This window comes from Oncorhynchus clarkii, chromosome 6 (genome assembly GCF_045791955.1).
Source record: "Oncorhynchus clarkii lewisi isolate Uvic-CL-2024 chromosome 6, UVic_Ocla_1.0, whole genome shotgun sequence".
In the NCBI taxonomy this organism is placed as follows: domain Eukaryota; kingdom Metazoa; phylum Chordata; class Actinopteri; order Salmoniformes; family Salmonidae; genus Oncorhynchus; species Oncorhynchus clarkii.
The window spans coordinates 47870363-47890366 of record NC_092152.1 but is presented as its reverse complement, the minus strand read 5'-3'; the positions used below and the strand labels follow the sequence as shown (position 1 = coordinate 47890366).

The following is a 20004-nucleotide window of genomic DNA, read 5'->3' as shown; positions in this document are numbered from 1 at the left end:
CTGTAGGCAGTAATTGAAATAGCGTGCCACGTATACTGATCCAAGGGGCTAGTGTTCTGGTTGGGAAGCACGCCATCCCATGTAGACAGAGGAGACTGGCGGTACTGCAGTTTAACTGACGCGGAACCCTGGTTCAAATCCAGGCTGTATCACATCTGGCTGTGATTGGGAGTCCCATAGGTTAGTGCACAATTGGCCCAGCATGGCCAGGGTAGGCTGTCATTGTAAATAATAATTTGTGTTTAACTGACGCCCATTGGGCCACCCTACCCTAAACTCTAAGTTAACTAACCTTAAGCCTAACCAGTGGCGAACTGTCATCCAGGGCAGGTGGGGCATTAAATTAAATTGAAGCAAAAAACAAGAATTTGACATTTATTTTAATTTTAAATGTGCCTGTTTTTGCATGTTATTTTGGCATTAATACATGTCGCATATCAGTTTGCAAACAATGTAAAAAAAAAATTTAAAAAAATATTGAGGTAACAAAGCAGCATAAAAATATGGTCTCCATTTTGGGGGGCTGACATTCTGCACATTTTCTCTTCGATAAAAGAGTAGCTCTCAAATACAGTTTTCTGTTCCCAAATCTGCTTTGAACAGAGTGGACTTAGTTTTGTAGACTTTACCCTTCGCAAAACTTTAAAAAAAAATTGTGCTGTGTAGAAGGAATGCAAAGGCGAATTGAGTTATTGCAAGCACACCACAGAGTAGGCGTTCCCTAACAGAAATATGCATATGCATGCAAGAACACGCCAATAGGATCTCGCTAGCGTGTGCTTGGCTCTGCCCACGTCCTTGCTTGTTCTGCTCACTATGATTAATTTGTTTCCATTGAAAACGACAGGCAGTGGTGTATCTTGGATTAGTTATAAATCCTTGGCGTATGGGGTTGGTAATGTTCTCTTATTGAGCCGTGATTGGCTCAGTGTTCTGTCACTCATGGGGATACTACATCACTGCAAAATGTACAGGCAGAACAAAAAAATTCAGGCCCCTATTGTGCTGCCATAGAGTTACATTAGAAGTGGCGATCCAAGAAAGCTCAAGGTCATTGGCCACAGATAAAATTACGTCAAATCACATTATATCTACAGTAACTTTGATTTGATCTTTGATTGGACAAGCTAGCAGTCATCATCTTGAATCAAGTCGACAATCTACTGGAAAATACTTTTCAATCCTTGTCATATGAAGAGAAATTATGAAGAGAAATTATAGATAAAATATTTCGGTGCTCATCGGCCATTGGACATAAACATTACACAAGTTGGAACTTGCAAATTCAACAATGAGTGGTTTGGAAGGAATCAGTGGCTAACTGCAAGCATTGCAAAGCAATCACTAGCCTGCTCTTCAGTGGAGTGGATGTGTTGTCCAAGTCTGAGTTTAAGAGTCTCTTTTCCAAGCTTAAAAGGATAAACATTCAACATTGGCCATGCTGTCAATCCAGCATGACTTCTGCCCCTTTCAAAACAACTGGAAACTCGGAATTGGGAAATCTCAGACTTCAGTGAGTTCAAGAGCTCTGAAAAAAACGAGCTCCGACTGGGAAAATACATTTTGAACGGTCATCCAACTCGGAATTCCAACCTGACTCTTTCTAGAACTCCAACCTAAAGATCACTAATGTCATGATTCAGCCTTGTTTTTTTCTGAATCCCCTGCTGTCTTGAAAGCACCATAAATCCAGAGAATGCCAGACTTTGATGACAAAATTTGCCCACGAAGGAGCGCCGTGCCACATTCCTGTTCAAGTGAACACAGCACAACAAAGTGAGTCCAGAAATGTATTTTATGCTGCTGCAAAAATGATGTAATATGCCAGGGAGATATGTATACTGTAGCTAAGAAAGTAATACTATGTGTATGTTGGAAAGTAAGCTGTTAGTAGCTCATGTGCCTCACCCTAATAATTTGGTCCCTTTTCCCCTCATAATTTAGCCTACTGTTCTGACTTGGTGGTGCACATGTAGCTTATAGCCTGTTTTAGAGAAATGTCATCATTGAATATTGTAAGAGCTTTCATTGTCTGCTTTACATGCCCCCTTTATTTATCCTACTGACTTGGTATACATGGAGAATACTGTAAGAATGGCCCATGTTCTGAATTCTGTCGCTGCACATTTCAAACATGCTGAACAAATAGTTATATAGACCACGTCTGTCCTAGCATGCTCATTAATGTCTTAATCGAAATTACAGATTGTCTTTTATCTGCTCATCATCCCCTTATGCCATAGTTTGTACATCTCAATTGTCAGTGGAAACCACATTTGTTTAAGCAAGTCAGCCATATCAACTATGTTTTTTTTTAAAGGCAGTAAACAAGGCTGAATGAACTATTCCGCTGCCAGACAAGGCTCGCCTGATAGCCAGGTTGATTTGTGGTAAGGTGTTGAGATTGCTGTTGGGACTCTGCCATTGGGACAGCTTTATGTAGGCCCTAACAGTTTGTGGGAACCATTTCTCACCGTTATAGTCCAATTAATGTTTTGTTTATTGTTGTGTTGTGTTGTGTAGTGGCTTTGCTAAAATCGCCACTGCCATTGGGGCAGCTTTATGTAGGCCCTAACAGTATGACAGACAAAATGAGAAAAAAAATCCAGAAAATCACATTGTAGGATTTTTAATGAATTTATTTGCAAATTATGGTGGAAAATAAGTATTTGGTCAATAACAAAAGTTTATCTCAATAGTTTGTTATATACCCTTTGTTGGCAATGACAGAGGTCAAATGTTTTCTGTAAGTCTTCACAAGGTTTTCACACACTGTTGCTGGTATTTTGGCCCATTCCTCCATGCAGATTTCCTCTAGAGCAGTGATGTTTTGGGGCTGTTGCTGGGCAACACAGACTTTCAACTCCCTCCAAAGATTTTCTATGGGGTTGAGATCTGGAGACTGGCTAGGCCACTCCAGGACCTTGAAATGCTTCTTACAGAGCCACTCCTTCACTAACCACCTGGTCATGTTCAAAGAGGAAAAGGAAAGAATCCCACACAAATCCTGTCGACTTCCTACCCCGTCTGCTGCCTCTTCTGCTGGTCACACTGCTGCGTCTTCTGCTGGTCACACTGCAGGTCCCTCTGTTTTTATCTAGTGTATTTTGTTCCCCTTCATTGTTCTTTTTTTGTCCTTCCTGATTAATTTACTTCAACCATCTCACACTTCATCCTTCCTTCACCAATCTTGTCCCGTTTTGCCAACCTCCTAAAGCAGTTCCCCACCATAACCGACCTCAGCCTGCCACCATCACTAGACCTCAGCTTCTGCCTGCCACCATCACCAGACCTCAGCTTCTCCCTCCTACAATCACCAGACCTCAACCTCTGCCTGCCACCTTCACCGAACCTCAGCTTCTGCCTCCCACCATCACCAGACCTCAACCTCAGCTTCAGCCTCCCACCATCACAAGACCCTAGCTTCAGCCTCCCACCATAACCAGACCCCAGCATCTGTCTGCCACCATCACCAGACCCAAGCTTCAGCCTCCCACCATCACCAGACCTCATTCTCAGCTTCGGCCTCCCACCATAACCTGACCTCAGCTTCTGCCTGCCATCATTGTCTCTTCTCCCATCATCCCCCATATCCTCTTATCCTGTTTCCCCTCCTGTGTCGCCAGCCTCCACCATTAGTGCATAAAGCCCTTTCAGGGATGCATCTGGCCTCAAGGCTACTGATATAGAGTGTGTGGTGGCTTATTTCTGTATTTACCAAATGAGGAAAGTTACAAACTTCACACACCAGTCAGAGTTATACTTAAACTACACATTTAATAATAAGAGCTTTGCAATAGCCTTTGACTTTCAATGATGTGCCATCTCTAATGAACCATTGAAAGTGACAACAGAAAAGTACAAAGATCTTTTATAGCCAAGATACACCCCTCTCAACCTACATGACGAACCACAGATCTTAGGAACAGTTCACAAAGGGACTTTATAATTGAGAAAGGAGTATCTCTAAGCCAGATAACATTTGCTATAAATTATCGTTCAGTTTGGTCCCTAAGACGATGTTCTAATCTCGTTCCTGGTAATTCATAGCACAAAAACATTACCTCATGTTATCTGGAATGCTCTTTAGGTTTTATCACCCAAAGACATCGTACATCTCCTCTGTCAGTGCTATCTCATAGAGGCCCATCCTCAGTGGAACACACACACAATAGTTAGTTAACAGAATACTCTATTCTGTCGAATAAAACAACCATTATAATGCAATACAAGCATTATGACATAATCTTGCAATTTTCCACGACAAGTGTGAGTTCTGACTCAAAGTACCACATTTATCTACATTCAAATTAATAAATGGTCACAACATCTTGTTTCCTCCAGGGCTGAATGACATCTAGGCTGGGAAAGCTGGGGGCATTTTGTGGAGTAGAGTGACCCTATAAACTGTTGTCATGGAAATTACCACCAGGGATACCTGAAGTCAATCTTAAATTAATCATTCTTTATTAACAGCAAGCTGGAGAGGTCACAGTCAAACTTAGACGCATAAACTACAGGTCTGAAGTGAGGTCCACCGGGGCAGTCCCGTTAGTTCTCTTATATGCTGCTTACACAGACAAGTTATATTTGCATGATTTTGCTTTTTCATCATTCATAATTAATTCATCAACATTTGGTTCATGCATGTGACCGACCTATACCTCATGACAATTCTTCTCTCCAAGCTGAGACCTTGACACAGGGATATCCCTTTCCATTCTCAAAACAATGTGGGCATACTGCAAAATTGCAGTTACTGATAGTGACGATTCCTCCCAGGCACGATCAATCAGTCACTTGCATGAACCCAGTCAAATTGGTTATTAGAAAAGCACAAACACAGCATTTTCCTTCACATTCCCTCCTCTCCTCTTCTGTGATAATAATCATTCAATTTTAAGGTAAGCATTAGATTATAGCTTCTATCAAAATGTTATATACTTCTATTAAAGTAAGGGAAATCAACACATAAAACCACACACTTCATCATTTAAAAGCCTTCATTCTGGGTTTTACAATCTAATTAGTATGGTATGACTATCATCATAATAAAGGTTATACTTCTATTAACGGGAGTGAATTTATCAAAAATACACACATATACACAGCATGTTAATAACACAATTGGGCAAACTAATAAAAAAAAACACACTGCAGCCCATTTGGAAATTGGGATCCCCAACTTCCAAACAGGGATTCCAACCATGTTGCAACTTTCACTCTGGTTGTGGGGAATTATTCTTAGAAACAGTGTATTTGGCGAGATCAGTCATATTAGAAGAGTGATCTGGGACAAAAGTACAACACTCATCGCCAATGATTGCACGAGTGCCCCCTTGTCCTGCCAAAAGACTGTCAAGAGCCTCTCTGTTTTGCAGAGACAATTTACGCAATTATTTTAGCATTGCAACTTTTCTCCAAGTATCTAGAGATCTCTCAAATTTGATCTAGGGCATATGCAACTCCATATCAAGGGAAAAACACACCAAATAACCTGGAGGCAAGTGCCTGAGTGTGTGATGTCATCTAGAGACCTCTTATCTCTCCTCATTCCAGGAGGTCTCTTAAACAGAGCCTTCAGATATTCTCTTTTTTTGGAACGGTTCTCATAGCTATCACCACAAACCCAACAGTGCAAGCATTTGATCCATTAAGATTCAATGGACATTGTTGGTCATAGTCTTAAAATGAATTTCTTGCCAATTGTTAGGTTCTAAATGAACCTATTAAAAAACTCACGGACGCTTAATAAAGCTCAAAGCCAATGCATCTCTGTTGCTAGACAGAACCTTAGTGATATATGTTCTTCCTCACTTTATCTGACCTGATCTCTGCCCCAAAGTGCTCACTCCTCCACAACTCATGGCTGTCATGTTGACTAGTATCAGACTGTGTGTCTTTTTCCTCCCATAAGATCCCTGATGGCTAACAATAACATATCCGGACAGAATGTAAACATTATACATTCCCCTCTCCCCCTCAGTGACATGAATAAGTACATTTCATATTCTCATAACCCAACACAATGCTATAGTAAAGTTCACCATCTTAACCCTTTCATGCTCGAGTTCCAAATATCTCTAACGGTCGCTCCAGCCTGAGTTTTTTTTTATGCACGTGATGTTAGAACGTTCTCTCCATTCCAGAATGTAATTGTTAAGCAACAATACATTTAAATCGGTGCTGCCCTCAAACCAAGGCACGCAGCCTGTTTTTAGTTTATAAGGCTGTTTTCAATTTGACAATTTCAAATGATTTTCTAGCAAGTTTTTTATTTTTTTAAGAACAGTTTGATTTGAGGTGTGTTCTGCCTCATTCATTCACATAAAAGTAGTAATTTTTACTTTTGCGGAGCAATACATTTTTTTTAAACATTTCTAATCCGGACAAAATTCCCCAAACACTTCCCAATTGTTAGTGCAGTTCAAGTCTGCAGACATTTTCTCATCTCCCCTCCTGCACACACATGTTCACATTTTTCGTCTGTTGCCTGCATCGCAGTCATAGTTGTTTTCGTAACCAATAATAACTTTGGAGATGTGTGCGTTTCTATCAAAGTATGTGCCTTATGACGTTATAATAGTTTTTGCATGTCGTTTCTACTGTAGCATAATATTTGTGTGTATATTCCTTATAACCGCGGACATGCGAGGTAACATTACTAATTTCATAATCTTTATGGTGTTATACTCAATGCTTAGGTAGTTAGCTACATTATTCTATTAGCTCTGGAAAACAATGATAATTGCGTCAGAGAAATATTAGCATGTGTTGTATTTTGAAGCCACCCTGGCTTTATGACTCCCAAGTGGCGGAGCTGTAAGGAACAGCATCTCAGTGCCAGAGGCGTCACTACAGACTCCCATGTTCAAATCCAGACTGCGTTTCTATCAAAGTTAGTGCCTTATTACTTTATAATAGTTTCTGTATGTGGTGTTATACCGTTTCTACTGCTCACTGTGTGTATGGAGCATAATATTTTTGTGTATATTCCTTATAACCGCAGACACGCAAGGTAATGTTACTAATTTCATAACCTTTATGGTGTTATAGTCAATCGTGCTTATGTAGCTAGTGTAACAGTGTTGGTTACGTTTCCACTTGCCTCTAAAAAAAATTGTATTTAATGTTCAAGCATTCTTATTGGTTAGTTCAACTCTGATGACAAGAAGGTGTGTTGTGATTGGCCCCGCTTGCAGATAGGGGGAGATCGCGAACGTCAGGTCTTCCCAGTATGAAAAATGTGATGCAAGGTGTAGGTCACGTTCTGAATACTGTTTTCTATTTTACAATGTGTACAAGTTTGCTGTACGTTACTGATTTATACATGTGTGGGTATATGGTACCTGTTAGGGATTGAGGGGCTTTCTGGGATGTGCTTTGGCATACGATTGCTGTAAATAAGTGAGTTAGCTAGCATGCACCGATGGAATGGTCACATAAGCCCACTACTAACATAGTTGTCTTCATGAAGCAGATTTTACCATCGACAGCCATCAATATCGTTAAGCCCTGCACAACTAACGTGCTGTTTCCCATTTAACAAAAGCAACAGAAATAAATTATGCTCAACTGGGACCACTGGCTGATGTGATTTACTTGGAAAAAACACAACGCAAGGAGTGTACGATATACATCTGTTACACTAGTTACATTATTCTATTAGCTCTGTAAAACAATGCTAATTGCATCAGAAGTATTGGCTTGTTGTATTTTGAAGCTACCCTGTAAATGTTTTAAAATATCTTCTTATACCACTTGGTCGTTTTCTGAGTGCATTCCACAAAGCTGTTTATCATGTCCACCTTATCCACTGCCCCCATTTTGAGGTTATAGTCAAGCACACAGTCTGGTTTGATTTTTCTCTCTCCTGTCAGGTGGTCCACCTTCTCTGTGACCGGCGTGGTTGCTGTGTGGACAGTGGAGAGGACATGGATGTCTCGTTTGTCATGCCACTTTACTGCCAGCTGTTGACATTTCTTATTTTGTATAACGGGTCATTTAGGATGGCAGTAGCATTGTTGATGAAATGCAGTTTAAAGAATGTGGCAAATAAGGGAGTTGCAAACACAGGATCTGTGCTCCAGTATTCTCTTAGGGAGTTATTTTACTATCCGTTGCACCCCAGACTGGGACTCATCAAAGCAAACAGCAGGGCCAGGAGGGGTGAAATGGCTGGCAGCCTTCCAGCTACCACAGAACTCCTGTACTTCATCCATTGTCGGTCTGCCTCCAACACCATCAGCATCTTCAAAGGGAACTGGAACTTTGACAGTGGTAAAGGGGTCCTCAGACTCAGGATTCTCAATGGCTGGGGGACAGCTCCTCACTGTCAGAATCTGATTCCTGGCTTTCAGACTCATTGTCAGAATTGTTTTAAATCTCCAGAATTTCCTCATTTGTGAGTTGTCTCCTTTTGAAAGACATTGCTAATGCTACAGCTTAGCTCACTAGACAACAACACTGAATGGCTCTGAGTGAGCGGTTACGTGATTGACTGCCTGCACGCGCCATTTGTATCAATAAATCACTATCAGAAAATGTTTTGTGTGGTAATTATTGATATATTTACTGTATTATTCTCATGTTGTTCAACCGGTGATAAAATCGTTTGCATAGATTGTAATGGGCACATAGTGTGTGTGTAAAATAATTTTTTGAAGGTTGTAGTGATTTTGATGAGCTAAGCTAATTCCAGCTATGTGTGTGGAGACATGTTGTTGTCATACAATGTATTCTGGGGTTCACGTAATCGTCTATCGGACCAAAGATGCTATAACAAAATGAAGTGAGTAAAGGTTCACTCATTTTTTGAGAACTTCATGAAGTGAATGGTGGGATGTGAACGATGGTAAACGACACACCCCTTCAACATGCATACAATAAACAGACCAAACTCATCTCGTCTTCTCTTATTATCTTTTTGGTTTCTTTGAGGAAAAAAGCATGGCTGCGCACTGAAACTAATCATCGTCAGATTACTTTCGATTTCTAGAAAGTGTTTTACTCAATTATTTTGATAAACGGTGAGCTCAACCGTGATGTGATTAATTATACATAGTAATTGCTATTAGCTCAATCATATTGTAGTTTATGTCAGCCGAGAGTTAGAAAATATGACCGCTTGTGTTGCGTCAATCTTTCCTCAGCGCTAGGACAAATGTAGCCTACATGTTTCCTGTTAGGATGATTGTGTTATGCTATAGATACTTCTGTGAATATCTGAACATTGCATCCAAAAATAAACTGCTCACATTCTGGACATAACTTTGTAAGGACTGTGTTTGTGTAAAGAGTTTCAGGAAAAAAATGTGGCCAGTTCAAATGCTGATTGTAGCGTCATTCGAAATTAGCAGTTCTAAATAAGCGTTCCAGGACCCCCAGTAAAAGGGTGGAAGGAGGACGAGAAAATGAGAGATGAGGATGAGAGTAAGCCCCAGCAGGAGGTAGCCACGGTAACAGATAAGCCGTGGATGCTTCCGTATGATGCTGCGTTCCACGCCCTGGTTACCGAGGCCACCAAGACCACCCTCCTGCTGCACGCGGAGGGTGAACAGTACAGTGCCTTAGCCAGGCTGGTGGAGTGAGGTGATGGGCGGCGCAGTGGAGGTGGACAGACAGCATGACTTCCTGTGGGAGCTCCACCTCAGTGAGCTGCGCTACGAACTACAGTCCAACATCATCCCCATCGGACAGATACGCAAGGGAGCTTAGGGCTCTGCTATAAGGTGTTGGCTGACCGTATCGGTGTGAGTTGTAGCCTGGTGAGGGGGGAGTATAACCGGATGTGGAATGAGGTCTTCCTCTCAGTTGGGATGCCCCACTACCCAGGGTGCCAGCCCCAGCCCAGAGCTCATCTGGTGGACCTCATACACCAGCCTGGGAGGCTGCTGAGAGCCAGTACACCCCAGGCTACATTACCAGACTATATAACCACGTTAAAATACACGTTATAACCTCACAATACCAGACTATATAACCACACATTAAAATAGACTTTATAACCACACGTCAAAATACACTCTATAACTACACCATACCATACCCTGTGTGGTCCACCACACAACCCCAAGTTATACAATGCCAGACTGTACTGTACTTTATAAACAACACCAGACCTTATAAACTGTCTGAACTAGAGAAGAAGAAAAAAAATCATTCTAAATAAGCATTAACTTCTGGGCCACTCCAGGCTTGCGTTGGTCCCTTTGGCTCTGGACTCCTACGATTACCATCTCACCAATATAGAAACATATTTCAGAGACAGGCCGCCTTTGTACTTTGCCTCCGGCCACAAATACATTTGCACATAAATCATTCCATCGAAATCATAAGACATGAATTGCTCCACATATATAGTTATAAACATACTAAAACTTTGCTCAAGCAATTAGTCAGTTACAAAAAATGTGTCAATTTCCAACAATCCCTGATCTGGAACAATGTTCACTCACATGTTCAACACCACCTAGAAACCATATTGACTTTCACAGGGAAGAGAGAGAACACATGTTATAACAGTTTCACACCAACCTTGATAAAAATTAGATTGGGGCAAGGTTACCCCAAGCTACAACCTAGTGGCTCTCCTCACATTTTAGGGGCATCGCTCTGTCTCTAGAAGCCTCGCCTATAGGGCGAACTATTAATAAATTATCCAACCCAAATTTAGAATGACAGTCCCTAGTGTGTTGGTTCTATCACTTGAATTTAAAACCCTCAACTTAGCACACGCCGACACTGGCAGAACGTACATTGACAAAAAGTATATTAATCTTATATTTCTAGCATTAACTTTTCTCATCACAGCCCTCATTTGCGGTAATGACAGATTGGTATCTTAATGCATTCCTAGTCTAAATTACTATAAATTCCACAGTTTGCAGGCCTCCACAAATCAACCTGATACCCCAAATACATTTTTTTAGGATAAGCCTAAATCACTAACTGGGATGGTTGACCCCCCCCCCCATCCCCCCATTCACGGCACACATTCTACTGTTTTTTCTTTATTTTCTTCTTCAGATAGCTTTACAGTTTGTCCTCCCAATGGCACACATGTTAAAAGTAGATGGCACTTGATAATGTCCGGATTTCAAAATCTGGTGAATAATCTGATTTTCCCAAGCAGACTAATCTCTCACCTGAGCCGCTGTCCTTTACGGTCCATTGTGTCTTGTTCATTTTCCTACCAGTACACCAGCAGTGTGAGAGAAGTTTGGACAAGATCTCTCTCCATGCTCACTCCACGTGGACTCCTGTCGCACTCCTGTCAGAAAAGGCAGTCGATAGCGTCGACTGGATGCTGTGTACAGGTTGCTGGCTTTGACTCAGGTTTCAGGTAGAAGTGGTGAAGGACCATAGTGAACGCCATTGTCGTCATTACTTCAGCGGGTTAGAGGGGGTGAGGCTCACACTGTTCTTGGTCAAATTATCCCTTCCATGAATCTAGATACCATCTGTGGTCATCTTCGCCATAACCTTGAGTGAACAACAGTTTAGTTTAGGGCAATTCTGATTCAGGAAATCCAGACAAACTATTCCCTATAAGACAAATTATTACTTCTACCAATATTCTTAATGCAAATGTCAAAGACAAATATCAAAGAAAATAACAACACACAGATTAAAAAATTTTTGAAATTGGTTTATACTCCCCCATCGTATTGGTTTCCGCACCGCAGAGTTACAGGGTCAGGGGTCAGAGGGATAAATAATCCTTAGGGAGAAATTCCGACCATCCAGCAGACCCAATCTGGTGAGATTTTAATTGAAGCAAGTCAAAAACAAAACAACAGCAACAATGCACTTCTTCCCTTTTGACACGACTCACATTGTGATTCATAACAACACTGCCGGTTGAATCAAAATAACAAATACAATTTGAATTACAACCCTTGATAACTCAATCTTAAAATAATTGTATTGCATAAGGTAATTAAAGGAATAGTAAAATAGACTAGAGACAGGTTTCCCTCATTCAGGGGCAGCGCTCTCTCTCTCTGTCCTTCTCTGGCATTGCCAGGGGTATGTGTGCCCCAGTTTGGGAATACCTGCCCTGGTTGATCCTGCCCCAGTGGAGGCTCCTCAGAGGAGGGAGGAGAGGACCATCTTTCATTCAGAGATTTGTCCTGAAGCCACTCCTGCATTGTCTTGGCTGTGTGCTTAGGGTCGTTGTCCTATTGGAAGCTGACCCTCACCTCTGTCTGAGGTCGAGAGTGCTCTGGAGCAGGTTTTAATCACGGATCTCTCTGTACTTTCCTCTGTTTGTCTTTCCCTAAATCCTGACTAGTTTCCCAGTCCCTGCCTCTGAAAAACCTCCCCACAGCATGATGCTGCAACCACCAATGCTTCACCATAGGGATGGTATTGGCCAGGTGATGAGCGGTGCCTGGTTTCCTCCAGACGTGACGCTTGGCATTCAGGCCAACGAATTCAATCTTGGTTTCATCAGAGCAGAGAATCTTGTTTCTCATGGTCTGAGAGTCCTTTAGGAGCCTTTTAACAAACTCCAAGTGGGCTGTCATGTGCCTTTTACTGATGAGTGGCTTCCGTCTGGCCACTGTATCATAAAGGCCTGATTGATGGAGTGCTGCAGAGATGGTTGTCCTTCTGGAAGTGTTCTCCTATCTCCACAGAGGAACTCTGGAACTCTGTCAGAGTGACCATCGAGTACTTGGTCACCTCCCTGACCAAGTTCCTTCTCCCCCGATTGCTCAGTTTGGCCGGGTGGCCGGTTCTAGGAAGAGTCTTGTTGTTTTTCCATTTAGGAATGATGGAGGCCATTGTGATCTTAGGGACCTTCAATGCTGTGTACATTTTTTTGGTACCCTTCCCCTAGATCTGTGCCTCAACACAATCTTGTTTCTGAGCTCTACGGACAATTCCTTCGACCTCATGGCCTGGTTTTTGCTCTGACATGCACTGTCAACTGTGGGATCTTTTATATAGACAGGTGTGTGTCTTTCCAATTCATGTCCAATCAATTGAATTTACCACAGGTGGACTCCAATCAAGTTGTAGAAACAGCTCTAGGATAATCAATGGAAACAGGATCTACCTGAGCGCAATTTCAGTCTCATAGCAAAGGGTCTGAATACTTATGTAAATAAGTTATTTCTATTTTTATTATTTATGAATTTGCCAACATTTCAAAAAACCATCTTTTACAGTATCGTTATGGGGTATTGTGTGTATATAGATTAGGATTTTTTATTTATTTAATTTAATTTTAGAATAAGGCTAATGTAACAAAATGTTGTAAAAGTGAAGGGTGTAAAGGGTGTTGTCATCAACAAAGAAATACAAAACATAGAAAAAGGAACATAGAATGCCCACCCAAATCACACCCTGACCAAACCAAAATAGACATAAAAAGCTCTCTAAGATCAGGGCATGACAAAGGGCTCTGAATACTTCCAGAATGCACTGTAGCTGCATTAAATTATATTATTTGCTACTAACCTGTGTATGAATATCATTAGCCTAATTAAATACCCTCATTCCCTGTTAATAAAACATAAGACATTTGGAATTAGTCATAGATATAGGCCTATATTCCTGTCTGAAAGAACGCATAAAAAGACTGAGGCGAGTCCAAGAAAGAGAGAAGCTCGCAATTTGGGACATTTCTGCATTATACTTCTATTGGTCTATTTTAAAGCTAGGACTACAGTACACAGGCGGCAGGCAGAGGTGGTCCAGTACAGTAGGTGGCGGTAATGTACCATAACGTTGATGCCAACTCTCGATAAACCCCACAGAAGGAGAGGCAGAGATGACAACGGTAATGTGATTCCATACATTAAAACTAGTTTGCCTTCTCCCTCTCTCTCCCTGCAGTCTAGAACTGGAAAGCTGCAAGAATGAGTCATGTGGCTCGTGATGTTTCTTTGTGCACTACTAGCTCCCCAATTATGGCCATAGGGCTAAAAACATGGTATCACATTATACTTGTCACAGCTTTCCTCCTCCTCTTCTGAGGAGGAGCAGCAAAGATCGGACCAATACGCAGCGTGGTTAGTGTCCATGATACTTTAGTAATAACTGAACACGACTCAATACAAAAATAACAAAGAGAATGAAAACCGAAACAGTCCTGAATGGTGACACAAACAATAAAACAGGAAACAATCACCCACGAAACACAGGTTGGAAAAGACAACCTAAGTATGAATCTCAATCAGAGACAACTAACGACACCTGCCTCTGATTGAGAACCATACCAGGCCAAACACAACATAGAAAAACAAACATAGAAAACCCACCCAACTCACGCCCTGACCATACTAAAACAAAGACATAAAATAACTAAGGTCAGAATGTGACAATACTTGTGTGCTAGGATGGAGGTTTTTCTTTGTCAATACACCCAACAATAATAATTTGGCATATAACCCATACTATCTCAACTGTCAATAACTTTCACATTTATAATTGGATGTGTCATGAACCCATTGTGACAAAAATAACTGTAAGGTCAATTTCCTTACAGATCTTCAACAGCAAGCTCCTCTGGCACCCATGTGAGTTGATGTTGTCTACTGGATATTTGTTTACCTATCTGCCAATAGGTGCCCTTCTTTGCGAAACCATTGGAAAACTTCCCTGGTCTTTTTGGTTGAATATGTGCTTGAAATTCACTGCTCAATTGAAGGACCTTACAGATAATAATGTGAGGGGTACAGAGATGGGCAGAGTCAGTCCATGCAACATATTATTTGAGTTGTTAAGCACATTTTTACTCCTGAACTTATTTAGGCTGGCAATAACAAAAAGGGTTGAATACTTAATGGTATACAACAATGAAAATGTGGGCAGGGAACAAGCTACCATTTTCCACTGGTACTTGAAGAACTTGAATTAATGGATTAACACAATTGACTTCAGGACTACAGTCCCAATTTTAAATTAATCATGTAACAATTAACTCATTAGGATCTGGGGCACCACCAGAGCAGTTCTTTAGAGTTACCACCTCTCAAATTAAACTCTAAAAAGGTCTTTACCTATCATATCTATAAACAAATTATTAATCATAACCTCGTGTCATATCATCATTCTGAACAGTCGTAACCATCTTGCATCTGCAAAAACACAAACCTTACTTATGATTCACTACTACACAAATTGGTTTAATTATATATTTACTAGCTAACTAAATGGTAACAAGATAAAGATATACTTTAAAAACAGGTCCCTAGCGGACTGACACCAATATGGCTGCTTGTTACAAAAGACAGAGGGAGAGAGAGAGAGAGGGAGGGGGAGAGAGAGAGGGGGAGAGAGAGGGAGGGGGGAGGAGGGGGGGAGAGAGAGGGAGGAGAGAGAGGGAGGAGAGAGGGAGAGAGGGGGGAGGAGGGGGGGAGAGAGAGGGAGGAGAGAGAGGGAGGAGAGAGGGAGAGAGAGAGGGGGGGGGGGGAGAGAGGGAGGAGAGGGAGGGGGGAGAGAGAGGGAGGAGAGAGAGGGAGAGAGAGAGGGGAGACAGGAGAGAGGGAGGAGAGAGGGAGAGGGAGGGAGGGAGGGGGGAGGGAGGGGGGGGGGGGGGGAGGGAGGAAGAGGGAGGGGGAGAGGGAGGGAGAGGAGAGGGAGGGAGGAGGGGAGAGTACTTATACTTTGCACACAAACCACCGCTTCCCTGAACTACTGTATGTGTCTTTGGAATGGCAATTTCACCATGACCCATCATCTGCTGATCACCAGTTCTCTTAGCTACAGATTGTTACACCAGATAATGTGATTTAACCAACATTTTTTGCTATCCATTACTGGGAGTTACAGGATAGGTACTGTTTGGTGTAGCACAGAGAATTTTTGACCGACCTTAGCGATGCTGTCTTCATCCTCGATTCAGGGAAAAAGGAGCCTCATAAAATGTCCTTGTCCAGTGGCAGGGGTCAGTTTGAATTTAGAAAATGCTGTTATTAAAATAAAATAATTATCCATAAAGTACTTCAAGAATATGTGCGCTGCCATCGTGTCTATTTCAAGTCTTCTCACTCATTGATTGAGACAGGTCTCTGACATGCAGCACTTTGGGGTGGACACCCACCTGTCTCGATCAATGAGAGAAGACTTGAAATCGACAAGATGTCAGCAAAACTCTTTGGGTAAATCACATTATCTTCTGTAACAATCTCTAACTACAGTTCCCTGAACTTGTGTGTCTTTACACCTGAAAAATACTTGGACACACTGAACTGTACTACACTATTGATACTATTTGTTTAGTATGTTACTTTTACCATATACCATTGTTCTTGAATACCCAGGTCTCTTGAGTTAGGATTAAATATTGTACACTCTTCTGTATTTTACATTTGACAAATAAACAAACATTCTTTTGATATCTGGTTGATGCTACATAGCCCTGTAAAGCTTATTTAAATACTTGATCTTCTGTGAATCCATAAGGGCAGACAAATTTTGAAGATTGATAAAAAAATATATATCCATATTTATGCTATGGTGGTTCTACATCAGGGCTATCCAACCCTGTTCCTGGAGCTCAACAGTCCTGTAGGTTTTCACTCCAACCCTAATCTAGCCCACCTGATTCTAATAATTAGCACCGGTTACACAGGCAGGCCAATTCTGATATCCATTAAATGGTCTTAATCACATCAGATCTTTTTTAGAACTGATCTGTTTGGTCAAAAGACCAATTAGTGGAAAAAAAATCTTAATTGTACTGCCTGTGTAAAAGCAGCCATAGTCCTTCATCTGGCTTCGATACACTGGCAATGGTAGGCTGGGGAAGCTGATACTCTTTGTGCGTATGGCAATGGGCTTCTCCTGTCTGTGGTGAATGGCCAGCTGGATAAGACTCTGCCGATAATGGTGTAGGGCTTCTTAACCACCAACTGTTTGCTCCTCTTGCAGAATATTTGCTGGTACTGCACCTCTCCTGGAAAGACATGGTTGTGGTCTTAGCATTTTACACTTTTTGTGGAAGGGACGTAGGGCAACACGCCTTTGTTGGTAAAGGTATTAACCTAATGGGACCTGCTAGCATATTCATTATGGACAATGAGGGGACATTGGGAGCTGCTTTTGAGAGGAAAGTCAACAAATTGAATGGGCTGGGAGACTAAAGGTGTGAAAAGTCTTAGGAAGGCAGTTCTCACACAGTATGAATTGTTGTGTATGGGAGAGAGGAGAAATGGCACCTCAATCGTTCTCATACATTTACTGTCTAAGCACAACTCTTTCAACCAAAACCCCCTTCCTCATCTCAAAGTACTGTATGTAAAACTCCCCCAGCCCATTGACTTTGACCGATCATTCTTGTCAATAGTAGCCCTTTGCAGGGGAATTTTGTAGACGTGCCTTGGTATTGTGTTTTGAGGATAATCTCGGCAGAGAGAATAATGAGGTGGTTGTAATTACTGTTGTAGTCTTGATTTTCTACCTTTCAGTGTCCCTTGCTGGTTTCTGTTCCACAATATTGTTGTGCTCCATAACCGCAAGGTGTGTCAGCTCCCTCATGCTTGTGTACACAAAATGCCCCCGCTTTGCAGTATTTTTCAGCAGGGCACCGTGGAATGACTCCAGATAACCTGTTTTACAAAGAGAAAAGGTACAAATTGAAGATTAGACTAAATTGATTACATGCTCTGGAAGGTACTGTGGTCCTCAGGTTACCTCTAACCACCTGTAACCCCATAACACAAACACTACCCAATTAATGTTTATACCATGTTAACCCACTGTTCCCCATGATGGCATGATGGCCTTTCCCTTGCTGTGAGCTAACTAGTGTCACTAAATTGGCAGCAACTTTGCCAGCCAGCTGAGATTGGCTGAGAACCAGCTAACCAACCATAGGCGATTTATAGAAATGCATCATTGCTACCAACACACAGTGAGTTAGCTATATCGACAATTCTATTTTTAGTAATGGAGTGTTTTCCAGACAAGTGTAGAATAGATGGCTACCAAATTGAGATACTCTTTATCTAGTAAAATTAACTAGTTTACGTTCGCTAACATCAGTCAAAGATAGAATGAAAGAACAAACATGTTTACTCTACTGAAGGTAGCTACCAGTCTAGCAGTGACTACCATGGCATAGGCAAAATTGATTAACAGTGTTGTGGCAGACCAGGGGTTTGGGTCAAAACGTGTACACATATTAGATACGGACAGAGTTGGATTAGCTCAGTTTCAAAGGTGTTTATTAAAATAATAGTTCAAAAGAAAATAATAAGTCTCCCCCATGAGACCCTATCCGGGATACTGTCTTCTTGGCTCCGGGTCTTGCTGTATCCTGTGGGGATCAAAAACTGAACTCACCTCTGTTACCTCTGTCCCCAACTATACGGGAGTCCTGTCTTCCCCTACTCTCTCCCCTGTGTGCTGCCCTTCTGGAAGCTTCATGGGACTGGTACAGCTGGTGAGCAATCAGCCCCAATTAGTCCAGTCCGGAGAGCCTGTCGAGACCTGGCACGTCCAGCAGATGGCGCCATCGCATCGTATACTCCCTCTGTCACCAGGCCTCGACAAGTCTCCCCCTGGTGGCTGACCTGCTGTACGCCAGTGTGTATACCAAAAGATAGCTATATGATTTGCAGGACTGTAACGTTAGCTAGTTAACGTAGAAAGCTAGCTAACGTTAATTGAGAATGTTCCGTTTTCTGCTGAAGAAAAAAACATTGCTGGTATCGCATCACTTCTCAGCTGTCGTCGAAATGTATTCCCCATCAGTTCAGCCTGAAAATCCTTCTGATAATGTTTGGTCACCGCATCATTCTTGATAGTCCCAAGGCACTGGCAGAATCGAGGTGAATCTGGTAGGCAGAATGGTGAAAGATAACTAATTTTCGCGCTTGTTTGTAACTAGCACAGCCACAGAACACCACACGGTCATGATGACAAACAGTGATAAACAAACGTTATCAAAAAATATCTTGCCTAGAGAAGTTCTGAGATTACTGTGTGTTTTGATCGTTCGAAGAAAACAATGACATTATTCAGGTTTGTGTGCATGCCCCCCTCTACCTAGCGGGCGGTATCAGCATTGAATGCCAGACTTTGGTTCCCTATGAGCAGCTCAATAAACAGGGAGTCCAAACTTCCCGATTCTACCAGTGAAATAAAAATGCGCTTGTTCTAGCTTCTGGTTTGGATAATTGTGATGTTTACGATAAAAATGTAATGTCGTTAATATAGTAATGACTATATGCCGTGGCAGAGCCAGGGTGAAATTCCCCTTTAATGTTTTGTATACTCAGTGTCGAATCTCAATACTTTTTATCGGCACCTAAGTATCATGGTAACATCGTATTGTGAGGTCCCTGGCAATTGCCATTTTATAACCTCATATAGAAGCACAATGTTGTATTCAGGAATTCCGACAATTGATTTTAAATAAATGTTCTCAGTAGTAATCAAGAATGTGTTGTTTGCTGCTGTTGCTAATATTTGAACGATTACACTCTTTGTTATTTGTGTCATGTATTGTATATGATCTATCCTACCGAATGTCATTTTTCATAGTTCTATGTATGCACTCTCCTATCCTCCCCTCCCTAAGGCTACTAGGTAAAGTCCATTGCTCATTTCAATTGAAAAGGGAAGTGACCCTGATAAACAGTACATGCCGTATATCTTCAGTGACAGAAAAATATGATGTGGCGTTATATAAAAGGCTGTTGTTTTGCCGTATCAAAACTAGTCATGCACTGTTGCTTGAGTGCTTGCGTTGCTATCAACATTAGCCTTGCATAGAGCCGCTGTAGTCTTGTGTAGCCAGACGTCATGTTGTTTTCATGTTGTAAGGCAACAGCAGCAGCAAAAGTAGTTTCTTTACTCTTTAGAAATCTTGAAAAGCATTGACACTAAAACACAATGGCTACCGTTCATTACAGTGCATTTTAGAAGACAGTCTGTATGATTTCCTGTCAAAAAGTTGCTACTCGTTTAGCACTACTGATATACCATAAACCAAGTGCTACTTGCTTTGTAAAAATGCCATGGAATGAACCTTGGGATGCATTGTTC

At 41.6% G+C, this 20004-nt stretch overlaps 1 long non-coding RNA gene across 2 annotated transcripts; it reads right to left on the bottom strand.

Annotated features, from left to right (window-relative positions):
• Window positions 1–9915: 9915 nt before the first annotated feature.
• On the bottom strand, window positions 9916–18556 carry LOC139411238 (uncharacterized). Of its 2 annotated transcripts, none has more exons than XR_011634583.1 (3): window positions 18298–18556; window positions 17414–17561; window positions 9916–11484 (listed from the first exon to the last, which is right to left on the bottom strand). It is a non-coding gene; the product is annotated as an uncharacterized lncRNA (long non-coding RNA). The 2 variants fall into 2 exon arrangements; XR_011634584.1 differs by lacking the exon at window positions 9916–11484 and adding an exon at window positions 15625–16909.
• Between the last annotated feature and the right edge of the window lie 1448 nt (window positions 18557–20004).